The following is a 9,948-nucleotide window of genomic DNA, read 5'->3' as shown; positions in this document are numbered from 1 at the left end:
CCGATTTGCCAGAAGAGAAGGCAATGGAATGTTTTGTGGGGTTTTTGTTCATGAAGACATCGGTGAAGAGTCCCAGATATTTAAACCTTAGTGGGGTTTTCCCCACAAAGGATCTGTGAAGGTGAAATGTCTTCACATGTGTGACTGGGTGAATAAAACAAGCCATTTGATTGCTCATGTTATGCTAAGTGATTAAGATGCAGACATAACTCAATATGTCTCTTAATGTTAACATGATTAACATGATTACCTTTTAAGAGTCATAAATATGTAGTTATAATAACTCTATTGTGGTGATGGAGGGCAGGCGATGTATCTTCCCTTGTTTTCTCCAGAGTTCAGAATTATACCTTACAAACCTCCAGTTCAGACAAATTAACATCATCTATCTTGTGCTGTACTAGTTCTTGGCAAACAACAGAAATATAGACAAAAAATACAAGCACAAAATTTGATTGAGTCACCCAATCAAATTTTGTTTTGAAAATGGGAAATAGGAGTTTATTGAAATATGTGCAAACGTGAATGGAAATAAAGTAATATAAGGCAAGAATGCAGTATGTACAATTATGATGAGCTTTGAAGATCCTAAGAAAGACTGGAGATCCACTGCTCAAGACCATTAAGAAAAAAAAGGAACACCTGGCTCCTTGGAAGCAAAATATAAAGACATTAGGAGTGATCTGAGACTTTCACACACTAAATATCTTTAAAACGATGAAGTTCGTAATGATAACATCTGATACATATTGCTTTAACTGTGTAGGAAGATTGAACAAATGACTCAGACTCCAGGTGTGCAATAAAGTATAACACAGGCAATGATGCATAAGGTTGTGCCCCAAAAATCCATACTGCATAATGACACTGAATCCCTACCACAGAAATAACAAAATAAAGAATATTCAAAAGAGACATCATGCCTACTAAATACAGTAGATTTGAGTGCAGTCGATACAGAATATTCTCCCACACAAAGCGAATGGAAGAGCTCCAACTGAAGAAGACATAAAACACTGTGGGTGGTGGTGAAACACCTCAAAAAGAAGTCGTGCAAAAACAAAAACAAAAAAGTAACTGAAGTTTTGTAGACAGTATTTTGATGTTTAATTCTCAGTTGCTTTGCAAAGTTGGCGTTTGAGTCACATTCAACATAGTTTGACAGTAAAAATGCTGAGAAGCACTGATATTTTGTTAAAGTGTGCAAAATCAGTCTCTACAATAACAGTGTCTACACTGTGAGGGAGCATAAAGTACAGGGAATAGAATTAGTATGAACTTGAAACTAAGCATCAGTCTTCTTAAACTCATGTGCACAGAAGCTAAAAAAAAAAAAAAAAAAAGTCACTCAGCTGCCCTTTCCCCATACTCTTCTTTTCCAGTTTAATCTTATTCCATTCCAACTCAACTCAGCAACCTAAGCCAAACCTAGTAAAACTACTATGATGCCCCCAGGAAAAGAGGCGCACAGCAACAAGCCCAAAACACCAGAGGGAGGTTTTTCTTTCTTTTTCCTGAACTCTTGCTCTTTCTTTCCTCTTTCATTTCTCCCAACCAAAGGACATAGCAAGAGAGGTTCATTCATTTACCAGCGAGCTGAGGAAAATGGATGATAGAGCAATTCTGAAACAAAATCAGAACAATAAAATGGGAAACAAAAGGATTGCTCATCCCGCAGGGGCAGGCGAGTCTTGTCACAATTGGAGAAGTTTTCGAAACGTCTCCTGCTGAGCCTCTCCTGCACCTGAAAAGAAATGAAAAGAGGAGGACGGCAGCAAAAGATTATTTTCATGAAATAAAGCCCATACAGCAAAAGATGAAGCCACCATATGGCGAAGCAGTGGGAATAGGTTGTAACTGTGCTGAAGGACGGGGACAGATATGGAGAGTTAATGGGACTCAGCTGCTGCTCGTTGCCTCATCAGGCCACCCCTCACCTCTCTCCGCCTCCTGACCAACAACCTGACGCGACCTTGGTTGCCACATGCATCCATCTTTTAGGGAACTTATTTCTTTGGTAGTTTTCATACCGATTGAATCAATGTAGTATTCTTGAATATTCATTTTTTCAAACATGTCAAATAGAGAAATAAGCTAACGTGAGACATCTTTCCCTTGTTGTTTCTCAAAGCACTCACATGGAGATGAGGGTTTCATTAGCAGCTTCCTATACAGTTCACTTCAAAGCCTTTTTTGCAAGTTCCTGTGGCATTAAGGCAAAACAAGAAACATCCCACAACATCCACTGTAAACACACAAAATTCCCTCTTAAATCCCAGCTGATTATTTTGGAGACAAACACTGGATTAAAATCTGTGGGATACTGCAGAAAAACATATGCACCAAATAATTAAAAAGAAAAGTGAGTAAAACATAAATAATAGCCTGGATTTTAGCTTCTGTATCCGTGTATCAGTGATGCAATGTTTATTCTCATAGCTTATTGTATCTCAACACTGATACTGATGCACTGTCCTGAAATTGGATAGTGCTTCAAGTTAACACAAGATCATTGCAAATTATATGAATATTTAAATTCACAGCTTGAATCAACCAAATGCAGTATCTATAACAACTATAATTCAGTCTTCTTGCATAACAATGAGGACATGTTTTTCCTCTACATTCATCAACCTCCTGCTGCTCTCCTCTCTGAGAGAATGTTAGATGCCTTGCCAAAAGTGTTATCTTCCTCTCCTGCTGATAGAATGACAACTCCCCCAATAGGTGAAGTTTTGCACCTTCCAGAAATGAGACAAGTCGACCATAACAACCAGTAGAGCACTGCTGGAGCTGGCAGACACCTCATCGGACCTGTTTTTCATTCTGCATGAGAAAAACAAAACCCAACACAGCGCCTCTGGTTGTACAACCAGCTCTCAGTACAGCGCTGACATGAACCCAAGGGGCGCTCACTGTACAACCACGTGAAGTCCTGCCTTCAGCATCTCTAGAAAAATTAATGAGCATGCCCACTCCAGAAGATCCCCTTGCTTCATCTCTCACTTACTAAGTAATCCAGTGGGCTTATAGTCATTACCTGAGTTGCTAAATGGATGAACTTTACTTCAAAGGCTCAGATTTGATAAACATTCTTCATTTATATAACTACCGCTAAGCAGACTTACATAAGCTTTAACACAATGGGAATGTTGCCCGATCTACTGAAACATTTTTCAGCATTAAATGAAACAATATTCACCAGCTGCGAGAAAATGTGTATCTGCAAGCAACAAAGCGTGGTGTAATAAATCTGTTCAAAGCAGCTCCTCTTATATTTCATAAGCTGGAATTAAAATAAATTAAGTGCCTCTGTCTGGTCACAGTTACATGAAGTAAGATGTCATACAATTTGCCATTGCACCATCTGTCTTTAACCCAGTCTTCAATCCCAGTTGTATTTTCTCATTTGTCTGCTCACCAGCAAGCAGACTGGCTACAAGATCCCCAGAAGATAGATCCGCACCTGTCCCATGGTAAGTTAATTAAATGGAAAAGAAAACAACATTTAAACTTGGATTTCATAATTCTGTTGTTTATGGAGAGTTGCTACTTACAATCTTAATTCCAAAAAGCTGTTATGCTGCCTGAGACATAGATTAAATGTGTTAATAATATGTTAAAATATGTTAATAAAATACGAATAAATTAACTAGCAACACAAGGGTGGAAAAGTAAGTGGCACTAAAAAGAAACAGCTCGAAGAACATTTTGCAACTAATTAGGTTAACTGGCAATTGGTTGGTAACATGACTGGGTATAAAAATAGCATCATAGAGAGGCAGAGGTTCACCGATCAGCAAAAAAAAACAAAACTGCGTCTATAGCTTGGAAAACAATTTCAGAACACAAAACAAGACTTTGAATATCTCATCATATATAGTAAACAATATCATAAAAAGATTCTGAGAATCCGGAGAAATCTCTGAGTGCAAGGGACAAGGCCAAAAATAAATATTAGATGCCTTCAGGTGGGACTGCATTAAAAACAGGCAAGGGCTGAGGAACATTTTAGGGAGAAAATATAAGTGCCACATTCTTCTGACAAAAGAGAAGAGGGACCATCTAGACTGTTATCGGTGCTGCATCTCTGTTGGTATAGGGGTGCATTAGTGCCTATTGGCAACCCCCGCATCTTGAAAGGCACTATCAGTATGTACTGGTCTTAGGGTAACGGATGCTTTCATCCAGATGAGATTTTTTCATCAAAGGCCTTGGGTATTTCACCAAGACAATGCTAAAATGCATACTGCATATATTACAACAGTGTAGCTTCATAGTAGAAGAGTCCAGGTTCTAAACTGGCCTGCGTGTAGGCTGGAAGCATTTGATACAGCATGAAATGAAAAATACAACAAAGAAGATCTAGGACTCTTTAGCTGCTAGACTCCTATATGAGATGAGAATGAGACAACGTTCTCCTCCCAAAAGCCCAGAAACAGATCTTTTCGGTTCTCGGGCATTTGTGGAGTGTTGTTAAAAGAAAAGAGGATGGTACTCTGTGGTAAAGATGGCACTGACCCAACTTTTTAAAGACATGTTCTTGCCATCAAATTCAAAATTAACTTATTGTTCTTTAAATGGTTCATTTTTTCAGTGTAAGCATTTGCATTTCATATGTTCAATGCTCAGTGCTCTATGTTCAATCAGATTTTGTTTACATTTTCACAGCAGCTTTTCTTTCTTTTGTTGCATATTCTAAAACAATGTTGATGCAGCATAAGGATTCTGCAGCAAAAATTATTTGTTTCTAAAATATCAAATTGGGGAATATGGAAAATTATGACATAAAAACAACATGTTAGTTAAAATAAAGTATATTTGTGTAGCCTGTGGTCCAATAATCATCGGTCCAACAACACTCAGAGTAGTAGACTGAGGATTTTATGACTATGTCCCCACATCAGATCTGGCCATATATATTTCCTGTGACATTTCTTCCAATTGAAAAAAAAAAAAAAACTAAAGTTGATATTTCTGTATAAATAATTACCCAAAACTACCTGAGTTTAACACATCCAATGAAATTAAAATAAAAGAACTCAACTGAACCAAAGAAAATATTGCACTTAGCCATATATTTGTTTAAGACATTAACTGTTTTTACACAGGGGAGAAGGAAAAAAAATATGTGGTTCCTGAGGATATGCAGTAAAACTGCAAGAGAAATAAGAATCCGGTGGTCTCAGTCAGTAGAATAACAATCAGTCATGAGTGTGTGCACTGGTTTTATGCAAAGAACCAGGATCTATGAAAGTCTTATCCTCACAATACATATTTGAAGTGAATTATTATCATGAACAAAAGAAGATTTATGAGTTCTTCAGGGGAAACAAACCACAATGTGCTGATCATGACTCAAATTCACAGTCAGACACACTGTGTGCAAATGATTGAGATTCAAAAACAGTATCAACCTCTACAGAACCAACAAAGATTGCTCCAAGAGCAAGACGTGTGATAGCCCTGAAAGTCAAAAAGGTAATTTCTAATAAATCCTATCTAACACTGGCCACTGTCCATGCTCACAAGTCCACCATCAGGAGAACACTGAACAACAATGGTGTCCTTGGCATGGCTGCAAGGAGAAATCGAGCACTCCTCAAAAAGAACACTGCTGCCTATCTACAGTTTGCTAATCACGAGGACAAGCCAGAAGGCTGCTGAAACAATGTTTGTGGGTGGATGAAGCCAAAATTAAAGTTTTATTTTTAAAATGAAAAGCACTGTGTTTGGATAAAGGAAAACACTGCATACCAGTGGTATTACTGTGTCGCAGCAATGAAACACGGTGGTGTGAGTATCATGGTTTCAGTGGTATTTTTGCATCTTATAACAGAAATAAGCTTAATTTTAAGTGAAAATGGATTATGCAGCATGACAAAAAGCACACATTGTACCAAATACTTGCCAAAGAAGAATGAAGTCGTTTTGGATTTTTCTCCAACATTGGTCTGGAAATCCACCAACATTCCCAATATCATAATAAATTTACTCCTGAAAAAATCATATTCGCTTGACTACATTTCAAGGATCTGGGCAGAATGCTGATTTAAAACTGATTTAAGACTAGGATCATTCAGGAAAAGACATTTGTTCAATATTAAATAAATCACAATTACTATTTAAAAGAGCAATGATTGATATTGTTTTTCAGTTAAATTAATATTAACACTGCCAAGAGATGTGAGATATTTCTTGGGTTTGAGTATACCAGAGATGTTCTACAGTGGGATTTGGAGATCAGGGAAGAAAGAGAGGATTTACAGTCTAATGCAACATTCTGAGTCATATTTCAACTGTGTGACCTTTAGTCAACAGATATTCCAGCGATGTACCTGATCGAACTAGTCTGGTCTTTGATGTTTGTTATTTTGACTTTTCATGCCAGAGTTAAAAGTCCTATTTTTTTTTTTTTATAATTTAATATGTGTTAAATATATATTGTATATGTTATTTTTAGAACCATTATTAACCTCCTATTTTAGCAAAGCTGAAAGGTTTTAAATGATACAAAGCGATTAGACACGGAGGAGGGCTTCACAAAGAAAAACCGAAGGAAATCAAATCACGTGTACTCTTTAGCTGATTCATGGGGAACTTGGTGTTAAGATCTAACCATTTCAAATGCTTGAAGTGTTTGCAAAGACTGATAAGTGGTGTTCAGTCTTCAAAAGATAGCTGACGGTAATAATGAAGCATTATTATTCCAGAGCTCCAGTGGGTTTAAATCTAAACGTCAAAGGGCGTATTTTTTTAAGAGCAGCCATTTTTTAACATAATGTTTCATCAGCTCAGACCTCTTAGAGTAAATGTTGCAGTTATCAGTTTACAGAGTGCTGCCTATAAAAAGCAGTAAGTGCAACAGTAGTGCAGACATTATGTTACTGGAAGATGTGGACATTATGTAATATTCAAAGCATAAACACAATTGGCATATTGTAGTAATAATGTTGATCAAGCACAGACAAACAACCAAGACAGAATAGTAGGTACGAAAAGGCACTTTGATAACTATTAGGGGGGGGGGGGGAATAAACGCATAAAAGGTACAAAGCATATAAAGAGCCAAATGAAGACATGAAAGCTGAAAGTGAGAATCCTAACAAGGAAGCTGACAACAGAACAGACACAGACTAATGAAGAAAAGGTAATCAGACACAACAAGGGTGGAAAAAAGTTGGGAAGTAAAAACAAAGAAGCCAAATGAGGGACTAATCTTCAAAGTAAAACAAGAAGTAAACTGAAAGGGAGACCAAGGGTGCAGTCAGATGATTAAATTTGCAGAGGGACACTACTAACCGAGTGAAGTGACCTGGAAAAATCTCTCTGACAGCCATAATTGTTTGATTTCTCTAAATAATAAGGAAGGATCCCTCATTGGAACAGATTAAAGGTTAACTACAAACAATACAGTGCTGTGAAGAAATCTGCTTCTTATCAAGAAATGATCTTGCATTATAGAAGCTCTCTAAATCAATATTATGAGCTACATTAACTGATCAAAGTGGTTTTGCATTTTGCTATAGTTCAGTTGGCATTAGTCATGTCCATTCCTGTATTTTCAGTCTCTAGGATTATCATAAAGTGAACTTTGGGTCATCTTGGATAGGCGGTGAAGGGGAGCAGGGAATTTTATTTTGTGGACAGAAATCTTCAACAAAAAGGTGGAAAGGGGTTACCCTGGATCAGTCTCCAGCACAAAATATTTCATTTCAAAAATGAATATATTTTATTTTTTTAGGCAATACTTTACTTTTTCTGCAATTTGCAATTTCATTTTTTGTAAGTTCATCTTCTGGACATTCTAGTTTCAAAAGGACAGACATTCATCATCACATTGTTAAGAAGTCTAGTGCAAGTGCAGTCAGATTGTCCACATACTTCACATTTCCTAAGCTCTTATAAATTCAGTTTCCCACCTTTTCATGACATTTTCCACTGAGGTCAAGGAAAAGTGATTAGGAGAAGGATTTAGGAGGTCAGTTTTCTGGACCATATGTCTGTACTCCATCATTAAATTCACCTACAAAACCAGAAAGACAAAGACAGTGGGAACATAAAAATGGCAAACACCCTCAAATACACAAGGAAATAAGAAGAAAAAAGATAAGAATTGAAAACACAAACAACAGCTTATTAATAGGACCGTGACAACAATATTTGATCACCATCTTCTTCTTCTCTGCACTCTTTTATCACACATTAGTTTACTAACCCAGTGTGACAAATCACCAGAAAACATCCACACTTGCAAAAATCTTAACACAAAGTTAGTTCAAAGTTTTTATCTCTCGGTTTCCCTTTTCCGCTCTGCCCCGTAAATGTCAGTAGATATGGGGTTACAAATGTACACCGTGCTTTGTTTATCCTCAGTGTCTTTAACCCTCGTACCACATCCAACCTTCACCCCGTTTGCAATAATGTTCCTGACATTTTTCTGCAGGGCTGCTGCAGCCCCCGATGAGCAAAGATCAAGATTGTTCACTGATATGTGTCCTTTTGTATAACAATGCCAGGGAAAAAGACACAAAATACCTGTAAGTTTTTGTGTTTTGTTTTGTTTTTTTACAGTTGTCTGAGAGGCAATGAGGCACTATAAAAATGATGTCTGAAGAGAATATTTTCCCTCCCACGTATTCTTAGAAACACGCTTGTTTACCAGAAAATTTCCATTATATTAAATGGCTTGCCATCATGAACTAAAAGAGTTTCCAGTAAAAAAAAAAAAAAGAGTTGCGGTCTTCATACAGCCCTAAGATTTCAGATTCTTTTTTTCCCCCTGTGAAGATGGTATGAAATTATCATCATAATAGTATTCATTACTTTACGTCAGTGAATGCCTGCTTGGCTCAGTCTGCTAACATTCAGGGACAGGCACTGGGAATGATGAATGTTGTCAGACGAGCAATTCATTTTGGCAACTCAGGTCAGCCAAGGGAATGAAAGGCACGATGGTTAGAAAAGATATTTCCATTTCTTTAATTTCCTGCCAATTTGAGAGTTCCACTGTGTTAATATTAGAGGCAATGTTTGTTTTTATTAGTGGGACAGAGAAAAATTCAAAAAGGAGGTCTTTTTTCCAGAAAGATTCAGAGTTTTTTTTTTTTAAACCGTTTTTCCAAAAAAATCTGTTTGGTAAGAGATCAATTCTCTTTTCAAATCATTTGAGGGCTTTTCTAATTGGCGGTCCTCTGCATTCTTTTGCCACCAGAGTGAATAACATCAGATTACATAGGCTTAAATGTATTTATTATTCATGTGAACACATTTTTATTTATAATGTAAGAAAGGTAAGAAATTTCAAATTAATTCCTGATTAGGATGACACTGAATAGCTGTTAATTATATTCTTCTGCCTTTTCAACAAAATCTCAGCAACTTGTCAGTAGTACTTTTACTTCTTGTCTTACAGTCAAGGTAAAAAGCATAAATTATAAGGTTTACATATCAAGACATAATAAAAGAAATATCTGGTCTTTAGTAGGTCTTAAATACAACCTGAGATTAAAAATAAAACATGTATTATACAGATTCATTATTTAATAAAAACTAAACCAAAACACAGAAGAAGTATGTAAAAAAAAAACTTAGTAGACCCTTATTGCTTCCGTGGGAATTAACAGGGTTAGTAGCAGCCAGGTGGTAATTATAAAATGAAGTTGATTAATTGATCATGAGCAAGTGTCTGTAAATCAGACGTTTTGCCAGTTTGCTGGTCTGGACTATTCAGGTGTGTATTATTACAATACCAAGGAGGAAATACATCAGCGCTGATCTGAAAGAAGCGCTTGTTGCATCCTGTCAATCTGGGAAGGGTTATAAGGCCATTTCCAAACAATTTGAAGCCTATTGCTTCTACAGTGAGAAAGATTATTCACAGGTGCAAAACATTCCAGACAGATGCTAATCTTTCCAGGAGTGGACACCCAAGCAAATTCACCCCAA

The sequence above is a fragment of the Rhamphochromis sp. 'chilingali' genome, assembly GCF_963969265.1.
Source record: "Rhamphochromis sp. 'chilingali' genome assembly, chromosome: 15".
Classification (NCBI taxonomy): domain Eukaryota; kingdom Metazoa; phylum Chordata; class Actinopteri; order Cichliformes; family Cichlidae; genus Rhamphochromis; species Rhamphochromis sp. 'chilingali'.
The sequence above is the reverse complement of the archived record's forward strand: the minus strand, read 5'-3'. Positions refer to the sequence as shown.